The sequence below is a fragment of the Arachis stenosperma genome, chromosome 6 (assembly GCF_014773155.1).
Source record: "Arachis stenosperma cultivar V10309 chromosome 6, arast.V10309.gnm1.PFL2, whole genome shotgun sequence".
Taxonomy (NCBI): Eukaryota; Viridiplantae; Streptophyta; class Magnoliopsida; order Fabales; family Fabaceae; genus Arachis; species Arachis stenosperma.
Genome location: NC_080382.1, coordinates 136,013,910 through 136,038,616, shown reverse-complemented (window position 1 = coordinate 136,038,616; position 24,707 = coordinate 136,013,910). Strand labels below are relative to the sequence as shown.

The 24,707-nt window shown below is 25.2% G+C and overlaps 1 long non-coding RNA gene across 1 annotated transcript; it reads left to right on the top strand.

Moving 5' to 3' along the window:
• Positions 1-6,457: 6,457 nt before the first annotated feature.
• LOC130933219 (uncharacterized) lies at positions 6,458-9,354 on the top strand. The gene is made up of 2 exons (XR_009067650.1): positions 6,458-7,381; positions 8,000-9,354. It is a non-coding gene; the product is annotated as an uncharacterized LOC130933219 (long non-coding RNA).
• Positions 9,355-24,707: the final 15,353 nt, after the last annotated feature.

Below are 24,707 nucleotides of genomic sequence, written 5' to 3'. Positions count from 1 at the left end.
TTTCCCGGGACCGCTGCAACTCTCGTTTCCTGTGCAATCGGCAACCATTTCCCACTACAACCCACGATCCTGCCGCATCCGTTATCCGTTGTCATTCCCGATATCGTTGCAGTCGCTACCCTTGATCGTTGGACCTCCCGGCGGCTGTGCGGAAGCTGTCACAGCAACGCGATGACACCGTGGGAGCAAATTCGTGAATAGTAAGTCCCTGCATTCTCCTCTCGCAATTACTATGGAAGAAGAAAATTATGCTCCATCATCCTGCGCTTGACAGCTCCCGCAACACAGGAATCGGATACAAAAGTGAAAACCTTTTTTTTATGCAGATATTCATTATACTAGGTGGATGGATAGTTATTTTTATGTCTAATGTGGATGATTATTTACTTAAATATAATTAAAATAATTTGAATATTCAATGTAGTAGATATATAGATGTTTGTTTTAATAAGCATTTAGATGATTAGTTTATTGGATTTGGTTGAAGTATAAAGACTTAATATTTTGAGGGGTAATTAGTTTTATATGTAATCAAATGGTTATTTTAATTAGGAGAATCACGGCACTGTTGGAACTGTTGGGGTGGATGATGGCGCTGCTAGAGTTGCTAGAGGGGGCTCTTTTCGAAAAATTAAACTAATTTCAGAGTTCACTAAGAATCAAACTCTTGACTTTTTAGATCTAGCGCTTTAATATCATGTCATAATACCACTCATCCCAAAAGCTTGAGCTGATAAAAACATGTAACACTAATGATTATATCTCTAATACTCCATAAACTTTCATTGTACACATTGTATAAATATTTCATTGACTCCTCATACTTTTTCTTATTTATATTGTCAAAATTTTTCATTGTCTCCTTAAAAATACTTGGATATATATTATTATTTTAAAGAGAAAGATTAAAAGGTAATATTGAAGTCTCATGGTTTCTTACTTCTTTTTTTTTCTTTTGATTTCCATTTGCTTCTTTCTTTTCTCTATTTTTTTTATTCTTTTTCTTTTTCTTCATCAAACTCTTCATATTTCGTCATTATTTCTCTCCATTTAAAAATCTTTATCAGTGGCTATGATAACTAGTTGGTTTTTTGGACCTTATATATGACTATAATAATGAAGTATATTGATGGTTTTGTATATTTTTATCTAAAATATTATTTTATATGATATTATATATATATAATATTTTATGAATCTTACGATTCGGTACAATTTGCAATTTACGATTCAAAATTTGATTGAGGAATTTGATTTTTAAATTGCAATTCAACCACTTTAATGATAACTAATTTAATTCAAATTTAATCTTATTAGATTATATCAAATTTGATTTAAATTTAAAAACCTAAAAATACTACTAAACAAATTTTAACAACAAATCAAACTGAAATATGATCTAAATACAAAAATTAATACTAAATTTATGTCTTTCACTATACTTGAAAAATACTATTGAACTTCTGCTCTCCTAACTTAATCCAATGAAGTTTGTCTTTTCTCCTTTGTTTAACAATTGATGTATTTCCTCGTGTATGAGCACTGTCAAGTTTCCAAAATTCTCCTTGAGCTTTTTTGTACGTGTTCTAATGCTGGACCTTTTGAAATTGTAAAATCTTCATTCTGCTCTTTAAGGGTTTGCCATTGGCCAATGAGTTGTTGTATGCATAAGGCGAAATTTGAACTCCTAAACTTACTTAAGCGGACGAGTAAACTGACCATTCGACCATATCTTAGATTTTTCAGAGTTAGAAATAACTCATATCTTCATCAAAGTGTTTGTTCTACACTTAATTTTATAAATTAAATGATAATTTGATAGAATAGTATTTTAATTATTTTTTCAAATTACAGATGAAAATCAAAGAAAGAGAATGCTCTACCTGAATTTGATTTTCTAATACAACACTTAAGAAAATCACTCTACTTCTTCTATTCACACCCAAATTTCTCAAAAAATTCAAAAAAAAGTTTATTCATCAAAATTGAAACAAAGTGGTTAGAAAATTTAGAGTTTTTTTTATCTCTTAGTTTTAAAACACTAACTCATAATTAAATTCATAATTAAATTCACTAAGACAAATTGGCCAAATTATAATTAAGCCTAAAATAATAAAAATAAAATAAAATAAAATAAGTCTTAAAATAAATACTAATAAAGTGATATATATTAATTTAGTTTGATTAATGAGAGTCTTCAATGCAACTTGAAAATAATAAGACGTTTGATTTTCTATTATCGTTAACTACTATCTTGGTCAATTCTTAATACATATATTGAACAAACGATTTAACCATGTTTGTAAAATTTTATTTTATTCTCCTAAATATTGGTCTTGTAATTAGACGAATTGACAATGTCGTTAGTTTTTAATTTATCTAATAGAGTTTGTATCAAAAAACGAAGAGGAGAACCATAAATTCGAATGTAGGGTCTTAATTTGCATCGAATCTAACATCAAAATAATTAAAATATAATGTGAAGTTCTTTAAATAAAATGATGCATTTCATTTAATTGATTTACTATCGAAAAAATTTGACGGTAATATTTTGCACCAATTATAAGTTTGATGTTTTATTTTAGTGTCAAATTTAAGCATTAGAATGTGCAATTCGATAACCATGGGCCCAATAGTAATTCCAACAATAATGCACATGTTTCTTGTAGTGCTGATTTTAGACTTTGAATCCAGGTTTTGAAAAAATTAATAGAGAATAATTGAATCTTAATCCACATTTCATGGAAATGATTGCAAAAAAAATATTTGTTTTTGAAGGTTTGAAGATATAGAATGGAGTGGCCATGTTGTCTCCATTCTTTGGATTTGACTGATTCTATATTAGCTAATTTATCCATCCCCAAAATTTGAACAAGAAGCTAAGAGGTACTTGTTGCTATGTGGTGACTAAATTGTTGCCATCAAGCTTCTCCGAAATGGGGGCAATGGTGGTTTTAGTGAGGATGAATAATAATGCCATAGAAAAAAGAGACTTTATATACTACTAAAAATTATTGACGAGTTTCAAGCGCAATTTTGAGAAGCAAAAAACACAACGAATGAACGAAATAAAGTAAAAGAAAAGAAAAGAGAAAAACACACCCTCATGTATAAGTATTACTAATATATTATTTTAGAGTTTAATGGTGTCATAAATGGAGTTAAGCTTCACTTTGGTCTTTGATATTGACAAGTGATACTGATTTAGTTCCTAACTTTTCAATTGTTACAATTTAATTTTCTGAATTCAAATAGTGCATTAATGTAGTTTTTCGTATATTTTTTGTCATTAAAATTCAATGCAGTTAGTGATGTAACTCAAGTATTGTCCCATTAGACATATTAAAATGACGTCGTATGCGTTTTTATGCTAAAAAAAGGCATTAAACGATATTATTTGAAAATTTGAACAATCTTATCATCATAATCAAGTTTTTTATCATAACCCTCAAACGATATTGTTTAATGTCTTCTATAACGCTAAAACACATATGACTTCGTTTTAATATGTTTAGTGTGGCAAGATTTGAGCCACATCATTAACGGCGTTAAACTTTGGTGACGAAAAATATACGAAAGACTATATTAATATATTTTTTTAAATTTCGAGATCAAATTATAGTTATTAAAAAATCAAAAACTAAATTAATATAACTCGTCAATTAAAAAAATAAAATAGAATTTAACTTTATATAATGTAGTATCCAAAAGCTAATAAGAAAATCAATTTTAACGATAAACGAAGCTTTTTAATTTGCAATTCACCAAGCAGTTGGCAGTTAGCAGTTAGCACAATTACTTTTGGCGCGTCATATTGGCCATGTTGCATTATTTTTAAATATAAAATAATAATATAATGTAACGTGAGCATATGATTAATAAGAAAGTCAACTTCAAGAAATCAACCCTTTAATTTTCAATCCTATAAGCTCTCTCGCGACCCAGTTGCGTCATTTTTAAAGCTTTAATAAAGTTGGAGAAGGCTACTATAAATTGGAGTTCAACATATGCAACTTTTAGTAGGATCCAAAGTCCAAACATGGTACAATACAAGCTAATAATAATCACTTTTATGCTTATTCTGCTGCTCTGTGCGCCTTCTTATCTCGCTGGTATGTACCTCTCTCTCTCTCTCTCTCTTAAACAACTCAGTTACCTTTTCGAAAAAAAAAATTATTTTAAAGTAGATCCCTATTCTCTCTCTCTCAACTTATTTAAAAATAGATAACCATACAAATTTTATAACTTTAGCCATAAAATTATGAATTTCTTTGTTCTGGATTAATATTTTTATTCAGACGGTAGAGTTGTATCTATAAGAGACTTTAATTTTCATTTAATAATGGTCTAAAAGTTAAGGATTAAGAGTAAATATCATGAATATATAAATAAATTATTTTATTTTATTTATATAAAAAGATGATTATATATGTTACAATGATGGATACACAGAAACTTTAGTGAATTAGAATTTGGATAATTAAAAAATTTATAAGAGCTTTGTATAAGTGTTGAAGGGATAGATTAGAGTATATATTGTAAAGACTCCGAATATATATATATGGCGTATGCATGTGTAGTTTTGTTATTGATAAGAATTTTATTGGATATTAATAAAAATAAAAAGTAAGAAATCAAAAGAAAACTTTGATAAAATAAAAAATATTTAATTATTATTTAGCTTTTTTAATTTTATTAAATTTATAATTAAATTTTTATATTTTAAGAATTGTTAATTGAATCTTTATATTAATTTTAAATTTATAATCATATATTATTTCTATTCCAAAAATGTTTAACTTAACCAAAATATGTGTTAAGCATATTTGCTAATAATTACTAATATGTGAGATAGATGAAAATATTTTCATAACATTTACTGTTAATAAAAATTTAGTTATAAATTTATAATTGGTATAAAAATTTTTAAAAAAATTATATAAAATAATAGAATAATCTAATCTATAAAAAAAATTAAATGCATTAAAATTTTAACTAGCATATATTTTACTTTATAAGCTAAACTTAATAGATAACTCCATATATAAACTACCACAGGGGACTAATAACTTGACGGTTGTTGTAAATTATTGTAGCAGCAGCGGCATCATCAACTTCTGGGAATGAATTTAATAATGGACTAATAACGTCATTGGGAAGAAAACTGCTTCAAGATTATTGCATAGATCAATGTGTATACTCTTCAGATTGCGAGCAGTCCCCTTGTGGAAGGGTTTGTGATTTAAGTGCTTTTGGTGGTGGTGGTGGTTTTTATGGCTACTGTATATAGTAAATGATGCTTAAAAAGTGGTGTTTAATTTATTTAAAAAAATAAAAAATTAATATTTAATTAAAAAAATATAAAAATAAATAATTTTTAAAAAATTAAAATTTATTTAAAAAAGTTAACGAATTATATCTCAAATGACATAGTTTTTTTTATATTTATTTAAAAGTCGAAGTTTGTGTCTCATTTTTAAATTAAACAAATTTCGACATCAATTTCTAGGTCTAATAGAATTTGTCTTTGTATAAACCAATGAAAGTAAGATGTTTTTTTTTTATGAATTAAGAATGAAATTCAAATTCGAGACTTTTAAATAAGAATAAAAAAACTAATATACTATATCATTTTTATAACTCATTAGCAAAATAAGACATTGTTGGCTATGTTAATTTCTTAATTTTTATCTACACTACTAGTTCTTAAATAAAGAATGATGTATGTACTTAGTATTTGTATGAATATAAAAGCTGTAATTTATGCTTGCTTATTAGCTTGTGTAATAATATAAGATGATGATGCCAGGTACTTTGTTCTTTATATAATGTATTAAATTAAAATATTTGGATCATCATAAATTATATATATATATATATATATATATATATATATATATATGAATGAGATAATAAATACCAAAAATAATTATAATTTAATGGTTAAAGATGTAAGAAGTGTTGGAAATAAATAGTATGATCATAATCCAATCAATCATGTGTCAAATAATTTGTTATTGTTATCATATCAAAATGTTAATATAATAACATCATTGATTAAATTTAGAGATTTATCATTGTGATAGTGATCATAATATTGAGAGATAAATATTTTATAATTTAATCTAAATTATTCTTTGTTATAGGATTATTAAAAAAGACATTAATAATCCGGAAAGATTAATATATATATATATATATATATATATATATATATATATATATATATATATATATATATATATATATATATATATATATAATGGTCTTCATTGGATGAAGATTAATAGATCTCTTTTATTAAATTATATATATATATATGGTACATATAGAGATATGACCATTGAACTGACTCACTTTGAGAATTCCGAATGGTTATAATTACCGTATATTTGTCAATAGGATATTCTCAAGATGAATATAGTAATAGAGTTTCTTTTGACATGCGATTGTCATAGTAATTAACAATGTATTTATTATACTTTGATTCTGGACACCTATTACCCTAGGGTGCTAGTTGAATGGATATTGGGTATAATTTAAATACTTGTAGAATTAATGATTAGTCAATAAGAAATCCATCAACTCTCGGTAAAGAGTTTGAGCTCTATGATTATAATGACTGAGATGAATAAAACCTTGACCAAAGGGATTGAATGAATAAAGAAATGAGTTTCTTAAGTCATTCACAGTTCATTATAATAATGGTAACAAGTTAGAGTTTGACAATTAAACCAAACTCTAAGGGTGTGTGTGGTTGGGGGAATTATAGAACATTCCCAGGAATTTTAAGATGGGAATATGAAATTCCTATGTGTGGTTCAAAGTTAAAAAAAACATTCCAAGATAACTTTTATTCCTTGGAATTGAATTACCACTCATTCAATTCCTATCTCCCCCTGGTTATCTTTCATTCCAATGGGAATGGAATATAAATAATGAAACAAAAAGACTAAATTACCCCTATTATTTAATACTATATTTCACTTCTTCTTCATTTTTTTTGAAGAACTAAACCCTAGCAGAGCAGTTTTTTCCCAAATCAGTGAGCTTCACCAACGCCACCGCCACCGGAGCCGGCACCGGCACCGGCACCGCCGTTACTCTAAACGGAAGATTCGTCTCCTTATCTTCTCCGATTCATGTTCGCATTGCTTTTCTCTGTGAATTTTCTTCGAATCTCATATTAAGGTTTGAGTTTTTTCCCAAATCAGTGGAGGCTTCACCAACGCCACCGCTATCGGAGCTACACCGGCACCATCGCCATCGGAGCTACACCGGTGCCACCGTTACCTTAAACGGAAGACTGGTTTCCTTCTCTTTTTCAAGTTCATGTTCGCATTGCTTATCTCTGCGAATTCTCTTTGAATCTCTCGTTAAGGTTTGGGTTCTTTTTATGCTTTCTACATCATATTACACTAATTTTCTGCAATAGAAGACTGCTAATTTGATTAGTTATTTTTTATTTTGCTTGATTTCTTATACGCTCTTTGTGATTATGTTGCATGCAAACAACATATTTGATGATTTGCCTCAATAAAGAGTTTAAGCTTTTGACATATTTTTACATGCTTAATTTGGCTTGAATCTGACAAAAACACATTTTTACATGCTTAATCATGTCTTAATTTGGCTTCCCGTGCTGTGTACTTCATGAGCCATGCTACAATGCACTACTAAGCTCTTTTTTATCCTGTTGTCTAGATGAATTTTACATACTAGTAACAATGTAAAGTTGTTTTGGTGGCAATCTAATTTTCAGCTACTGGATCTGTGGGGTCTAATTTTCCAGTTTTAAAATGTATTTTGGTGTGCATGTTCTGGTATACTTATATGTTCTGGTAATATTTGTTACAGTTTCGTATGATAGTGCAAGTTTGTTCAATTATTCAATCTGCATGTTTACAGATTTTGGCATATAACAAGAAGCCCTTTAAGTTTCCTCCGATGCTTCTTCAATTTATTTATTCTGTTTTACTTGTTTGTTGATATATTTTAGATTGTTTGTTGATAACCATTGCCCATGGAAAGCAAAATGCCTTTCTCTTCAAGTATTATCCAAGCTAGGCCCAAACTTGAGCAGCAGTGTTGTTCTTGAAGTTTTAGATATGGGTCTGCATGATGAAGCTGAAAAAGTAAGAACTGAAGCTGTCATTTCTATGCCAGTGATGCTTTTCTGGTCTACTCTTGATATATCATCTCCTGTCATTCAAAAGATTGAGTAAGTAACTAAGTAAATGTTTTTGCGTACATGATTTAAATAATGTGTTTGGTCAGGCTTGTTATTTGGTTAGTTTCATTGTAGCTGTTTGTTTAACGTGAAGGCTCTCATCGACGAGATGTTGATATTTGAATTGCAGGAGGTAATTGAAAGAACATGTTTGCTATTTTTTTTCCTTTCCTCCGAACTGTTGCTTCCTTTTTCTAGGATGATTATGTCTGGAACAAGCATTTCTTTTTCCTTTTCTATCTTTCTCTCTTTTTTTTCCCATCATTTAAAATTCAAATGGCAAAATCTTGTTCTTTGAAGTGTGTTTCCCCTTTATACCTCTATTTTTCATCAAGATTGTTTGATTAGAGGTTTTCTGTTTCCAAGGTTTTTCCTATTCCAATATTATGACAACTGCTCCAGTTCTTAAGCATTCTTTTGCCATTATGTATGTGTCAGTTAAATTTCCCATCACATTGATATATGCATGGAGGAAAGTTGTATCTCTTTTAACAAATGATGCACAAACAAATCTTCTACTTGTTATCCATAAAGGTATCTCTTTTAACAAGTGATGCATAAAGAAATTGGTTCCCATAACACTTGGTCTGTTGTCATGCCTTTATGGATGCAGAGGAGCTACCTCTGGCTTACATACAGATGAATGCCTTTATGGTGAAGTCATTGTTGTTTTCTCTAACCATGTTGGAAATCATTTTGGTGTCTGGTTTCTTCTGAGCATTTTGGTGCCAAGGATGATTAGCAAAAGAACCATAGATGGAGCTGCTATTCAATGTGATACAAGCCTGATGATTGTAACTAAGAACGGAGATTTGAAGATTGCTTTTGTTGAAGTCTGACCACAGTTGGGCTCCAAAAGAATCTTGTGAAATAAACCAATCTATGTTGGGGTAGATGGAGAGATCAACTTGCACAAGAAATGTGGAACCAATGGAGGAGAAGACATCACACTCAATAATTGAAATAATTTTTCTATGTGAGGTTGTAATATTGATTTTATTTTGTTGATGTGTTTGTGTTCTTGTATAAGAGTTGTGCATGTATGCTTATTAGTGCTAGTAATTTTTACTTTTGAAACTTCTTTGTAACTTTCATTTGCATAATAGTAATGCTTTTTTAGTAAATTTAATTGTGTTAATGTTAATTTTAATTAAAGATATTTGTTATTAGGGGTATTTTAGTAAATTTGAAAAGATTAGAATCGATAATAATTTTAATTAAACATATTTTTATTAAGGGTATTTTAGTAAATTTTTTATTAGAAGTATTTTTGTAAATTCAACATGTAAAAAAATAATAATTTTAATTAAACATATTGTTATTAAGTGAAATTTAGAATCAATAATAATTTAACTAAAAATATTTGATATTGGGGGTATTTTAGTAAATTTAAAAAAATTAAAATTAATAATAAAATATTTTAGTAAATTTAAAAAAAATAGAATCAATAATAATTTTAGTTAAACATATTTGATATTGAGGTATTTAAGTAAATTTTAAAAAAAATTAGAATCAATAATAATTTTAGTTAAACATATTTGATATTGGGGGTATTTAAGTAAATTTTTAAAAAATAGAATCAATAATAATTTTATTTGAACATATTTGATATTAAGGGTATTTTAGTAAATTTAAAAAAATTAGAACCAATAAATAATTTAACTAAAGATATTTGATATTAGGGGTATTTTAGTAAATTTCAAAAGAAATTAGAATCAATAATATTTTAATTTGAATGAGTAAGGGTAATTTTGACATATTACATAATATGACTAAGAAATTTAAACTCAACCAAACAAAAATTTAGTCATTCCTAGGATTATTACATAATATTCCAATGCATCAAGTTTTATAAACAAACATGGGAATCTTATATTTCAAGTAATTTCATTCCTAGGCATTATATTCCTAGGAATAATATTCTTGGGAATAAAATTTAATCTTTGAACCACACACACCCTAAGGGTTAACCAAGAGCTAGAAAGATGGAAGGAATTATTCTTTGTTCTTCTGAGGTTCTTAGTAAAAATATATTACTTCATACTATCGGGTCGTTGAGGAGTGATGCTAGACGCTAACCTTGATTAGTAAATTTAGTATGAATAATTTACTACCCGCTTAGTATTGAACCTATGAGGTCACACATTAACGAGTGTTCTAATCTTTGCTATAGAATTATTTAATTATTATTTTGATTTAATCAAATAAATAATTATATAAATTCAAAATGGAATATTATTATATTCTTTGCTAGCACCAAGAATATAATAATAGTATGATAATTGAGAATATTAAATGAGATTTGAGAATAATTATTTATTCTATTTTTAAATTTGGATGAGATCCTAACTGATTCTGTTTCAACTTGAGTTATGATATGATTTATAAATTTGAAAGATTCAGATTTAGAATTTCAAGATATGCTTTAAATTTGAATTGAGATTCAAATTTAAAATTAATAACAAATCTCATACTATATATATGTATGCTAAGAGTAGAGGAATGTGACGGAAATGAGAATAAAACACACGGATTTTATTCCTTTTCCTTTATACACATAAATGTATGTGAGCCTAATTCTTGGAGAAGAATTTTATGGCGTGCAAAGAGTTGTAAGAGATTTTTCATTTTATATCAGATATCCATTGGTCAAAGAGTTGACAGCAAAGGTTGGTTTCAGTGTGAATATGTATAGCGCCTTCGTATCATTGAAGGAGAAAAAGATTTTTACTAGCGTATTCAAGTATTTAGATCTGATCTACTATATATTTATTATTGGAATAAAATTTAAGCACAAAAATAGATCTTTAGAATTACTTTCTTTTCTTCCGCTGCGTGTTATGAACACATGGTAATCCTTCGAGAAACTTAAAAGGTATTAGATTCAATTTTGTTATTGAGTCTGTTTTATAAAATATGTATTAATATTAATTGGTTTAAGGTGCCTAATTGCATGGTGAATTATTTTTAATAAACTTTCACAGGCTTGTAATAGCTACAATTACGAATGTTATGGATCTTTGTTTTGTTATAGCTAGTTTCATTTTGGGGGAGAAAACATACTTTACAATAAATTATTAAAAGAATAAAATGACAATTAGTTTTTTAAAAATGTTGATATTAGATAAATTAGTTTTTTAAAAAATATAATATCAGTTGGTCTTTAATGATAATAAATAGTGGATACATTATATGTTTTTTAAATAGAAAAATATAGATAAACAATGAGAATATTAAACAATGTGAACAATATATATATCGAATGTTCAATTCAATAGGTATGCAGATGATTATGTTTATTATTTTTAATTTGATGGTTATTTCTTTTGATTGGATTTACTCATGTACAGTTAACAATTGCTGGATGTTTAATTCATTAGGTGTGCAGATAATTATCCTAATGTTAAGGTTTATGAGGTAATTTGGGAGTGGAGTATTTTTTTATTTTATTAGGTCAATTCTAAAGTCTATTGTTTATATTGTTTACAAAAGTCATTATCTATCTAGTCAATTTTAAAGCCTATTATTCATATTGTTAACAAAAGTCATTATATATCTAACAAAATACTTTTTAAATTCATCATTTAAAATTTATTAACTACGATATTCTTATACACTATTAACTATAGTGACTTGTCTGTTTATAAAAAATATAAAAAGAAAATAATCTTTGGAAATTTTTTTTACCTATTTTATTAGTATTCATAATCGATAGAGAATAATGGATGAAAATTATTATATGATAAAAACTTAAAAAATAACAAATATTTTATTGTAGATAATGTGACAGTAACAAAATATGTTATTATAAATAATAATACACATGAGTAATTTTATTTTGTTTTATACTATTTATATATAAAAAGACGTAATGTATCTACTATGTATTATTTTAAAATATTTAATTGATATTTTTTTTAAAAATTAATCAATTTAAAAACAAAATTTTCAAAGATTAAATTATAACTTTATTGTTATTGAAAAGTTTTAATTCACTCAGAATTAATCAATATAAATATGCATGAAATGCAAAATTAAAAGGATCAACCACATAACCACATGCCATATTAAAATTAAAGAGATTAGACTAAAAGCGATATACAAAAAATTTCAGTGATTAACAGTTTTAATCAAATTTAGTTATTATTCGATCAACAAATATAATTTTTTCTTAAATATCTCACGTGTACATCATAATAATTTTTTTTTTTCAAATACTGATTATTTATTAACCCAAAATCTGAAAAAATACTGACCTATAGCATTGCTGATCTTCCAAACCAAGTCCACTTTACATTCCAGCTAGTACGAAGATAGTTCGGTGATTACTCCAACGGTAATGAGGACATTATTTTTTATAATGAGAATTGAGACTTTGGATCTAGATTTTGGAAAAATTAATAAAGAATACTTGAATCTTAGTCCATAATTCATGGAAATGATTGCACTAAAAGTATGTTTTTATTGGTTGCCGAGATATATATATGGAGGGAAGGAATATTATTTTGCTGAGGATGTTGTTGAAGCTAGAGTTGCATCATTATTTGTTATTATAACAATTATATTGATATATAAAATTCAAATGAATATGAATTCAGTCAAGTTAGTAAGTAACTTTGTATGCTAACTAAGAGATTTTATTAAATTCAGATCTTTTTAAGAATTCAAATAATAAAAGATTTTTTTTTCCATATACATAATAAAAAATATTCTAAGAATAATAATTTATAAACCAAACTCTCATATATATATATATATATATATAATCATCTTATTCCTTAATACTTCTTAAATAGTGACAGATGAATCTTTAGTTTTTCTAAATCTTGTAGTTGAGAGATTAAATTATAATTATTCTTCGAATATAAATTATTTTTGATACAAATTTATACATGTCATTTATATTTACGCACGCATGTTTTTCTTCGTGTCGTTACTGTGCCTTCTTTTTTGTCGTTATTTTTCTCTTTTGTTATCGTCGTCACCAACACCACCTCCTCCTCCTCCTCCTTTTTCATTGGAATTTCTTCTTCTTTATTTTCCTCCTCTCTTCCATCAACAGTTATCTCGTTGTTGAAGATAATAAATAATTTAAATTCAGATTGTCAATTAAACCAGAACGAAATTGATTATTGTTTTGAATTCAATTAAGTGGCTGAGGTGTGGTTCGATTCTAGTTAATATTTTCGTTAGTAGTTTATGATTATGTAGGTATAATGTTATTTTTGTTTGTGAAAATTGTTGTTCATTATTGATAGTTTGAATTGAATGTAATATAAAAATTCTGCATTAAAGAAAATATTCTTCTATATTTGCAACAAATTTCAGTGTAACACAAAGATATTTGAGTGTAGTGTTTAAAAATTTTCGGTATATGTGTGCTGATAAATTTTACATAATTCAAAACTCTTCTTCTCCGATCCCTCCTCATCATATTCTTCTTCTTTTATTCATCTTTTTTATTTCTTATTTTATCTTCTCAATTATTTCTTCTTATTTTACTCTCTTAATAAGAATAAAAATAAAAAAAAGTCAAACAAAAAAGATGAAAAAATACATAATGGTACAAAATTACTTGAAAAAGAGGATGAACTTATATTCATTCAACTAAAAGAAAGAAAGAAATAAGAAAAAAAAGAAAAAAAATGCAGCATTAGAGGAAACATTTTTCTGTATTTGCAGCAAATTTAGGTGTAACACAAAGAAATTTGGGTGTAACACGAAGATATTTGAGTGTATTGTTTAAAAATTTTCGTTGTATGTGTGCTAATAAATTCTGCATAATTCAAACCCATGATCTTCCTCCTCCTCATCTTCTGTTGCTTCTTCTTCATCTTTTTATTTCATATTCTCATAATTTTTCTCGGGAGAAAAAAATCAAACAAAGAAAAAAAATACATAATATTGCAAAATCAATAGAAAAAGGAGGAGGTAAAAAAATGCAGCAACAACAGCAGTAATAAAAAAATAACGATGAAGATGAAACACGCGAAAAAAAAAAGAGAAAAAACGCAAAAAAAAATGAGAAAAAGGAGGAGGAGGAGGAAGAGGAGGAGAAATCGTGAGATACAAAGAGAAACAACGTGATTTTATGCACGTGTTATTATGTAAGTAAATTCTGTTAGATTAGAGTTAACTTATACGATTTATATGTGAAAAAGATTTGTATATATAACAGTACTTGTTAAATTATTATGAATTTTTAGTTATTTTAAACTCCTGTAGTTGAGAGGTTAAATAAGTTGTGCATTTATGTTGTTAGGGATTAATTTATTTGATATATTCTAATGGAAGAAAGATCAATTTATCAAATATTTTAAAGCTAATTTATTTGATATAGAAATGGTGAGATACTAATTTGATATTACATCCTTAATTAAACTAGATTCTTAAAGGTCATATATAAGGTTTGTTTGGATGAGTGTTTTTTAAAAAATATTTTTTTGAGTTATTTAAAAAAAATCTTATGAAAAAATAAAAATAAATTTATGTTTAAATATTTTATATAAAAAATTTTTATTTATCAATTATGTTTTGGCATAACAGTATAAAAATAAATTTTTATTTATTTATTATGTAAAAATATTTTTTTTAAAAATATCTTTTAAAAATTATAATTTTAAAAAAGATATTTTTATTTTTGTAGTATTTTTAATTTTATTACTGAAAATTTATCAAACACAATAAATACAAATTTATCAAACACACTAAACAATAAAAAAATATTTTTTATTAAAAAAATATTTTTTCTATCAATTTAATGATGTCGAAACAAACACATAATTATATGGTAAAAATTTAAGTGCGATTAATTTCATGTAAAATTAACAGTTAAAGTTGTTAAATAATTTAATTAATTTAATTAAATTTTCATCAAATAACTTTTAATTATTAGCCTTACATAATCAAATAATTTTTAATTATTAGCTTTACATAAACTTAATTGCACTTTAGTTTTCACCACAATATATAAGTAAGCACATGACTAATAGAAAAGTCAACTGGCTAATATATAGTTTATTCGCACGTGTTTATTGGCCGAGTAATGAAGTAACCAAGTTGCATTATTTTTAAACCTTGAAATTGGAACATGCTACTCTATAAATTGAAGTTCAACATGTGCAACTTGTAATTGGAAGAATTTCAGGTATGCCATGTACTTTTCTGCAAGTTTAAAATTCCAGTTGTGACTACCGTTGAGATATAATATTAAAGAAAACGTAAGGTTCAGATTTGTTGATAAAATATACTATGAACATAAAAATTTAGAGTGCTTGTAGACATACAACCGTTTCTTCCTTTATCAAATTTTTTTTAGGTTGAAATTCTCAATTTGTCCTCCACTTCTCCTGCAAGTTTGAAAAGCCACCCCAACTTTATATATGGTTTCGGCTGAAGTGTAGTCGTGTTAGGAGTTTTTTGTTTATTCTATTTTTTTTTAATGTGTCTCATATTAATGTTTAATTATGTTGTTCATATATCAAAAATTAGATATTGTGTAGAAAAATTATGTATTTAGTATTTGATAAAAAAATATTGTTATATTATTATTAACAAATTTTAATTAGACGAATACTAATATTTTTAGACGAAAATCGCTTAATCAAAGATATTACAAAAGAAAAAATATAAAAAATCCAAGAGATATCTTCAAATAAAAAATTTATATAGAAAGATAAAAAAAAGAGTAGTACAAAACTCAAATAAATTAATATTATAAAACATTTAATTTTTACAAAAATATATGAGAGAAAGAACAAACAAACAATTTAATAGAAAGCAAAGAAAATAAAAAATAAAACAAATACCACATAAAAAAATTAATAAATCTGTTAATTATAAATAATATAAAATAAAAAAATTAACATGTAATTTTATACTATTACAATATTAAATATCTATATCTGTTTTTTTTAAATACATAATATTTCACTTGAATAATTATATTGAATTATATATAAATCACAAAATTAATACTTTATACAGTATTTTTAAATTTAATATTAATTTATATATTATTTAATCAATTTATAAATAATATAACATTTTTAAATTTATATTATAAATTATTTTTTCTCTTTGCACATCGTATAGATTTTAGTCTAGTTATTATAATGTCATTTAATACTATTATAAAATTTTTATTATTCATTAATATCATAATTAATTTAATTTATTATCAATGTATCTATTTTACTTAGCAGCAGAAGAGATCCTAATAACAAAAAATTAAAAACTTGCCTTTAACGAAAATAAATAAACATTATTCACGTTAATGATCATAAATAGAGCAAGTTCACCTTACACAAAATTTTATTAAACTGATTCTATTTAGGATGCAAAATTATTCGTCATCATGCCTTAAATTAAACAAAATTATTAGTCTTAATAATAGTAAGCTAGTGCTAATTAATTTATGACTGGATCGATATTTACACTATGTTTGTTTTAAAGGAAAATAAGAGGAAAGAAAAAGGATGGAAGGAAAATGAATGGAAAATGTTATTTTTCTTTGTTTGGATGCTAAAGGAAATGGAAAGGAAGGAAAATTTTTTTGTGGGTTCCACTAAAAAAATTTTCCATCCATAACAAGCAAGAAAACTAGGAGAGAAAGATTATTTTTGTATATTTACAATATTGTCCATAGTTATATTATTATTAATAATTATCAATATAAATTTAGTTTTAATAGTTTTAATATATTATTATAATAAAAATTTATATTTAAATATTATATGTGTATTAAATAAATAATTTAAATTAAATATATAAAATTATAATATTTTAAATATTTATAAAATGCGATAAAATATAAATAAATAAAAATATTTATACTTTATTTTGTTATAAGGGTATTAATGTAATTTTATACTTTATGATTTTCTTTCTTCTCACTTTTCTTTCCATCCAAACAAAAGAAAATTTTTTCTCTATTTTCTTTCCATCCATTTTCTCTTAATCCAAACAACATACAAATAACTCTACTTTTCTTTCTATTTTCTTTCCACTCATTTTTTTTCCTCTCATTTTCTTTCCTTCCATTTTCTTTCCTCTATCCAAACAAAGCCTTAAGAAAAGTTTTATGTAACATTATTTTAGTTTTCTAATAAATTTTAATTATCAAATCATTAATTCTTTAAACTTTTATTTTGTTAAAAAATTAATTTTTATATTAAATTATTTGTTCTCTATAAATATTCAAATTTTTATTAAATAATAAAAAAATACTAAAAGATCATCATAATTTATTATTTTTTATCATCACTTAATTATTAATGTTTAAAAGTATGAGATAAAATATGTTTTTGGATTATTAGATTAAAAAGATTAAACTAAAAAAATTAAACTGATAGCTAAGTAATAATAAAAAATAATAAATTTTTATAACTTTCTAACATTTTCTTAAATAATAATAGAGGTTAATTTGTCTATTTGTTATAGAATTTAACATAAAAAAAATTAATTTGTGTAATAATTTTAGTAATTGATTTAATAATTAAAATTTGCTGAAAATTAAACTTTTCGACCAAAAAAATTTAAAAACGAATTTACTAGTAAATAATTAATTATTGTTTCCTTTAGAATAGGTAAATAATTAATTATATAACCTATATATGTATTCTGTTGGGGTCATTATAACGTATAAGAACACTAATTTTTTGGTGACTTATGAGAACACTAATTAAAAAATTATCTATTTTTTTGGACATATATCAGTATTAATAAAAAATTATCTATTTATCCATCTTAATTTCATAATAAATATTATCTTTTATCTGCAATAATAATTGAATTACTTTTATCAATTAAAAAATATTAAAAATTTTAACTTATTTTAATTATTCTTTTAATTTTTAACTTAAAAACTTTAAATTTCTTATCGTTTTGGTTTTCTTTTTAAATATATATTAAAACTTAACTTATTAAATATTAAGAAGATAATTGTTTCACCGTAATTAAGATTTCGGTTCACCATAATTAAGAGATTTTGGTTCACCATGCAGACCAGCTATGTTGTGGATGAAAAATTTGTCCCAAAGGTGGGAATGATTTTCAAGACACTAGAAGAAGTTGAAAAGTTCTACAAACATTATTCTAAACTTGCCAGTTTTTCTACCAAAATCAGGAACACAACTCAAGATGGAGACAAGATTAAGAATCAACTAATTGTATGCTCTAGAGAGGGGAGGTGGAAATTAAAGATATTTCCAATTTTGAAGACAAACCCTTCAGCTGGGTTAAATTGTCCGGCCAGAATATACGTGTACATAATGAAGGATGTTGGTCTTTGGACAATTTTCAAAGTTGTTTTGAATCACTCACATCTTTGTTGTCCAGACTAGGCAACAATCACAAGCATGTATATCTTAATCAAAACTCATTCAATACATCAACAACCACAAGCATGCATATCTTAATCAAGTCAATTAATATGTCACAACCCACCGAACCAAAAATCCTTCATGCATAGAACCAAAATCACAAAGGCCACCAGACTGAAAAATGTATATAACTATTCACACAAATAAGAACAACCACATATCTTAATCAAATATAATTAGACAATTTTACAGTAGTATGGCTTATTAAAGTGAAAGAGTTGTCCCTAATGTCGATTGTTCTAAACAAAACTCATTCAATACATCAACAACCACAAGCATGTATATTTTAATCAAGTTAATTAATGTGCCACAACCCACCGAACAAAAAATTCTTCATGTACAGAACCAAAATCACAAAGGTCATCGAATCGAAAAATGTTCATGTGGTTAATAAATCATTATCAATTTTCAATCAACAAGAATAGTGTTCTTCAATGCAAAAGAAGTACTGAAGATAGTAACAAAGCTCTAGTTAAACTATCCACACCAATAAGAACAAGCACCTATATCTTAAAGCCCTAGTTATACTGTAAAAATCATTCACAATAGTTCAATCTACTAAACGAAGCAAATCAAACCAATAAAACTAAAATGAAACTAGGCGAAACGCGACATTACAAGATTTTAAATGAACAGTAGTTTTCTCATACCTTTTGTAGTCTTTGTTGCTGTTTTCATTTGTTTCTGGTTGTTGCTTGTGAAATCTTCTTCCGATTCCTTTGCAGTAATGGTTTCCGCAAAGAATGTGATTGAAGTTTGAGCGATGTTCAGAGAGATTCGAAGAGAATGAGTGTTTTGGTGTATTGGTTTCGTGTTGAAGATGTAACGTTCTTTCATAAAGAAGCGCGAATGGAAAACGAGAGGTTTTTTTGTGTCTGACGCGTGTTTCTCACTCTGCATTTAATGCGCCTGAATCTATTTGGAATTGGGCCAATTTGTTTATATGGTTATATGGATGTGTAGCCCTGTTTTGTAATAATCAAATTTTAATCAAGTCGTGTTAGTTATATGCACATATACGTAAGTGTCTTTTTTTTCATCTTCTTTCTCTAGTCTTTCTCTCTTTCTCTGTTTTTACCTCCTTTTTAAAATTTGTACAATTTAAAATAATTTTTATAATTTTTAAATAAATTTATGTATTTTATTGTGTTATTTTTTATTATATCTTTATATAATTTAACTTAAAAACTAATTTGTTTGAATGAAATTTACTATTTTTAAGAGAAATATATGAAGACACATAAATTATTTTATGTCAATAATAAAACATATAAAAGAGAAGAAAAAAAAAGATATAAAAAAAATATTTGCACTATTTAAAATAATTTTTTGTGTTATGAAACTAATTTTTTGTATTTTTTTATTGTTATTCAACAAAAAATTACACAATTTAAAATAAATTTATTTTTATAACTAAAATTCTTGGGTTTTTTATTAAAAATTTTTTTGTACTTTTCTATTTAATTTTATTTTCTTGTTTTATATTTTTTTTTGGCACTTTTTATATGGTAATATTTAATAGGTTCATTTTTTACATATTCTAAAATGTCACTTACATATTTTTTTTATAATTAAATTAATAATACACTCTGAATAGTTTTAATTTTTTTCTTACTTAATATTATTTATATTTTTTAATAAAAATATAAGATTTTAAAATTAAATTGAGTTTGTTTTCCTATACATATTATAACTTTTTAAAAATATATTCGTATTTAAAATCTTTTCTATTTCATAAATATGATTTGGAATAAATTAACTTAGCATAATTTTACTATGTATACATAATGACTTGATAATTTTTTTAAAAATAATAGTATATATAATTTTAATATTTAATAATATTTATGAATTACTATCAATGTTAGAAAATAGACATATATAACGAATTAAAGTTATGACAAGTGGAGCTTCATAGCATGATTGGATTAGCACTAGACTTAGTCTCGTTGCACTAGACTTGGCTTCAAGCCTTCAGCTTTGCGCTCATTGTTCAGCAGTGACTACAACATGATTACCAAATTGGTCTTTTAAACAAAACTTGAGGGATGTTTATGGTAATTCATCGCACACAACATGACAAAATTTTTAACTTTTACCGGACCGTACTTGACATACCAGTGTTACAATAAAGTGAATGGCACACTTGAAAGTTTTCCCTTGTAATTGGATCCAATAAACATGACACATTACAGGTTAATCACTTTCATGGTTATTCTGCTTGTGTGTGCGCCTTATCTATCTGGTATCTCTCATCTCTTTCTCCCTTAAATCATCTTTCCTTTTCTTTTAAAATAAAAAAATGTACATATTATTTAATGTTTAATCTAGTTCCAACCAAATTTTCGAAAATAGAGACACTTTTACATTTTTTTTCTCTATATTTTTTTTCTCTTTTCTTTTATTCTCTTCTTTTCGGAGGTGAAACTATGTACATTGAAAGGAAGGTCATAAACTCTTCCAAATTCATAACCTTTTCTATTATTTTTATTTGTCTTATTTTAGTCTTGTAGACAAAATTAAAATTTTCTTTCAAAAATATCATTGTTTACTCTATTGTTATATTTTTTATTATTTTATTATTTTACTCTCAAATTACTATAACAATTACTATAACCATTATAATTATGATTTTTATTGTTATCTAAAAGAAATCATAATAAAAAGAGATATTTTTGAAAAAAGAATTTTAATCAAATGACTAAAATAGAAAGAAACAAATTATTAAAAATAAAATAATACGTTTGAGATTAAGACTTGTCTGAAACGTTAGAGACTAAAATAGTAATTTACTCGTGTGAAAAGTTAAGATAGCATATGCCAAAAGAGTAATGCATGTTACACATCAAAATATTTTTATGAACTAAATTTAACCAAGTTAAACAATATAACTTAGAATAATGTTAGCTATAACTTGTTTTTGTCATGTTAAATTAATTTAGTTAGATTTAATTAAGAAAAAGACTTGAATGTATAATATTATTCTTTAAATAAGGTAAAAACTTGATGTGTTTTTTATGTAGAGAATAATCAAATTTGTGACCTTTAATTTTTTTAACATACAAATCTGAGAGTCAGATTTATTTTTTTTATTTTAATATTTTAAACATAAAAATCTGACCCTTAAATTTATATTTTAGTATTAAAAAAATTTAAATGTATAAATCGATCCCTCTAATTTATTTTATAATAAAAAATATTTTAATATAAATCAAACTCTCCATATGTAAATTTAAGTCTAATTTATTATTTAAAAAAATTAAAATTAATATAAAAAAACACATCAATTAATTATTACCATAAATTATCCACAATTTTTTTTATCATATCTAACAAAAATAGCCTATAATCTAGTGGTTGTTAATGATATATATATTGCAGGTGCAGTAGCATCTTCAGGGAACGAATTTAATGGAGTGATGATATCATTCGGAAGAAAAGTGGTTCAAGTTTGCGATCCACCGTGTTTTCCCCTCTGCATTTGTGCCAATAAACTCAGCCCATAAGATCTGTTCATTAATTAATTTGCTACTACGGTATGTATTTTCTAAATAAAGTAGGGTCTATAGTGTATTTGTATGAATATAAAAGTTTATGTTACTACTACTTGCAAAATAATTAAGTTTATCTTGTTTTTATTATTATTATTATTATTATTATTATTATTATTATTATTATTATTAGGGATGAATTATGACAACCGTATGGAAACACGAGAATGGTAGCAGTGAAGATGGCGACAAAGGCATGTAGAGGTGTACAAATCTAAATTTAATCCACAAAATTTATAGTATTTATTCATATTTAATCCGAAATATGTGGATACAATCTAATTTATAAATTTATCTGAACAAATCCAATTTACAGATAAATACAATCAAGAAGCAAATTTTTTATTGTTTTATTTTTATTATTAAATAATATTTAATAATATTTTGAGAATAAATAAGTGTAAATAAGTAAAAAAAAGTTTTTTAATTTTTTTTATGAATTTTCAAAATTTTTTACAAATATTTTTAAATTTTTGTTTTTTGATTAGTAATATGACTAACATATGATATTTAATATACAAACTTATATATTAAATCGAATCCAAATAAAAAAAATATAAATATAAAATTTAATCTCAATATTCTAATATGAATTGAGTCAAAAATTTATACATATCCGATTCAATTCGATCTGCATACATCCACTTCAAGTTAAGTAGTGGTGATGGATGCCCATGATAGTAGACAATAGAGGAGATTGGTGGCGCAGTGGCTCAACGTGCAGAAATAAGGAGGGTCATGAATTTGAATTTATAATTTTAATTTGTGTCTGATTTATCATTGGAATAATCTAACTATTATATGGAGTGTTTTAAGTAAAATGGAATATTTCATTTAGTTGATCTACTATTAAAAAATTAGATAGTGATATTTTGCGCTAATTACATAAGTTTTATGCCTTATTTTAGCGTCAAATTTAACATCAAAGTATACAATTCGACAATATTTATTAGTGAAAATAAAATAATTGTCGAGACCCGATGATAATTTTAACGATAATGAACACATTTTTTTTGTAGTGAGATTTCAGACTTTGGATCCAGGTTTTGGAAAAATTAATAAAGAATACTTGGATCTTAGTACATATTTCATGGAAATGGTTGCACTAAATTCTATTTAACTATGTCATTTTGTTACAGTTTATGTAAAAATGTTTTTTTGTCCTTTCATTTAAGAAAAAAAACTTGACACATTCAATGAATCAGGCAATGTATACATATTATGTGACTATTCTTTAAAACATGTTGTTGCATACATAGCTATGGTAACTTTTTGAAGTTTAATTTGCAAAATACTAACTTGATATTGCCGTATTTATACTAAACTACTGATATACTTTTTTCTTTCTCAAAAGAAAAAATTAAAATATGAGAGAGACTATATATGTGGACTCAATTAGAAAGCTTAAAGATTAACTCGTGATGAATTAACGAAAGAATGAGGACTCTCATTAAATCAAGAGCAGATGTAGTTTATCATACTATATGTCTTGAGTTATTACGAATGTTAAAATGATTCAGCATAGTAGAGTAGATCACATTTACTTAAAAATGATATTTTATTGCTAATTAGTTAAAATTCTAGAACATTTCCAGCAAGCTTATGACTTTAAGTTTTCTTTTGAGTTATGCTTCGGTTATTTTCTCACAAATTTAATGACCGAAAATTAGAATGTTCTAGCAGAGCCAGATTAAATTGCTAGTTTTAAAATTTGCAAACAATACCACAGCTTAAGATTCATTAGTAAAATATGCCATTTTAGTGATATCAAAGTTGAATTCAAAATGAATTTGATTAGTACGTTCACTTGATTTATTCTACTGATATTATTTTTCTGTGATATTTTTGCAGTTTGATCACAGTATAAGCGATAATATTGGTAAAACTGAAGGTGGAATTGGTGGATATGTTCTTTGTGCAATTGATAATTTGATATGTCAAGTCTCAGGTGTTCACTATAAGAAAATAGAGTTATTTTAACACTTTATTTTTTAATATTATAATTAAATGTCAAAATTAATATATATTTTTGACAAATATCACAAATGTTAAATTTTCTATATTTTCTTGATGAATAATTTGACCGTAGAAAATTACTCCTCAATTTTGACACTCATTTGTTTTCAATTTACTCTACTATTTTTCTTTTTCTTTGGACTATGTTAATTTTGACATCACACTGCTCTCAGTTTAGGATTATACTACTCATTTTTTATCTTCAAAATCTCAATTTATTCTTTAGCTTCAAGATCTCATCTCATTCTTTGTTAAAATTTTTTGTTGAGAATATTTTATAGTCAATAAGTATCAAAATAAATAGTATTTTTAACAATTAATAAGTATCACAGAAAATATGTTCTCAAAATTTTCTAATAAATTATTTTTAACGGCCAATATTTATCAAAATAAGTTTTAAATTTTTTTCACAATCACTTATATGTTAAAAATACTATTTTTGACAAAACTTTTATTAACATATTTTCATAGTTAAAATAGTGTCAAAATTTATTTTTTTGACAAATTTTAATTTTCTTTTACACATTA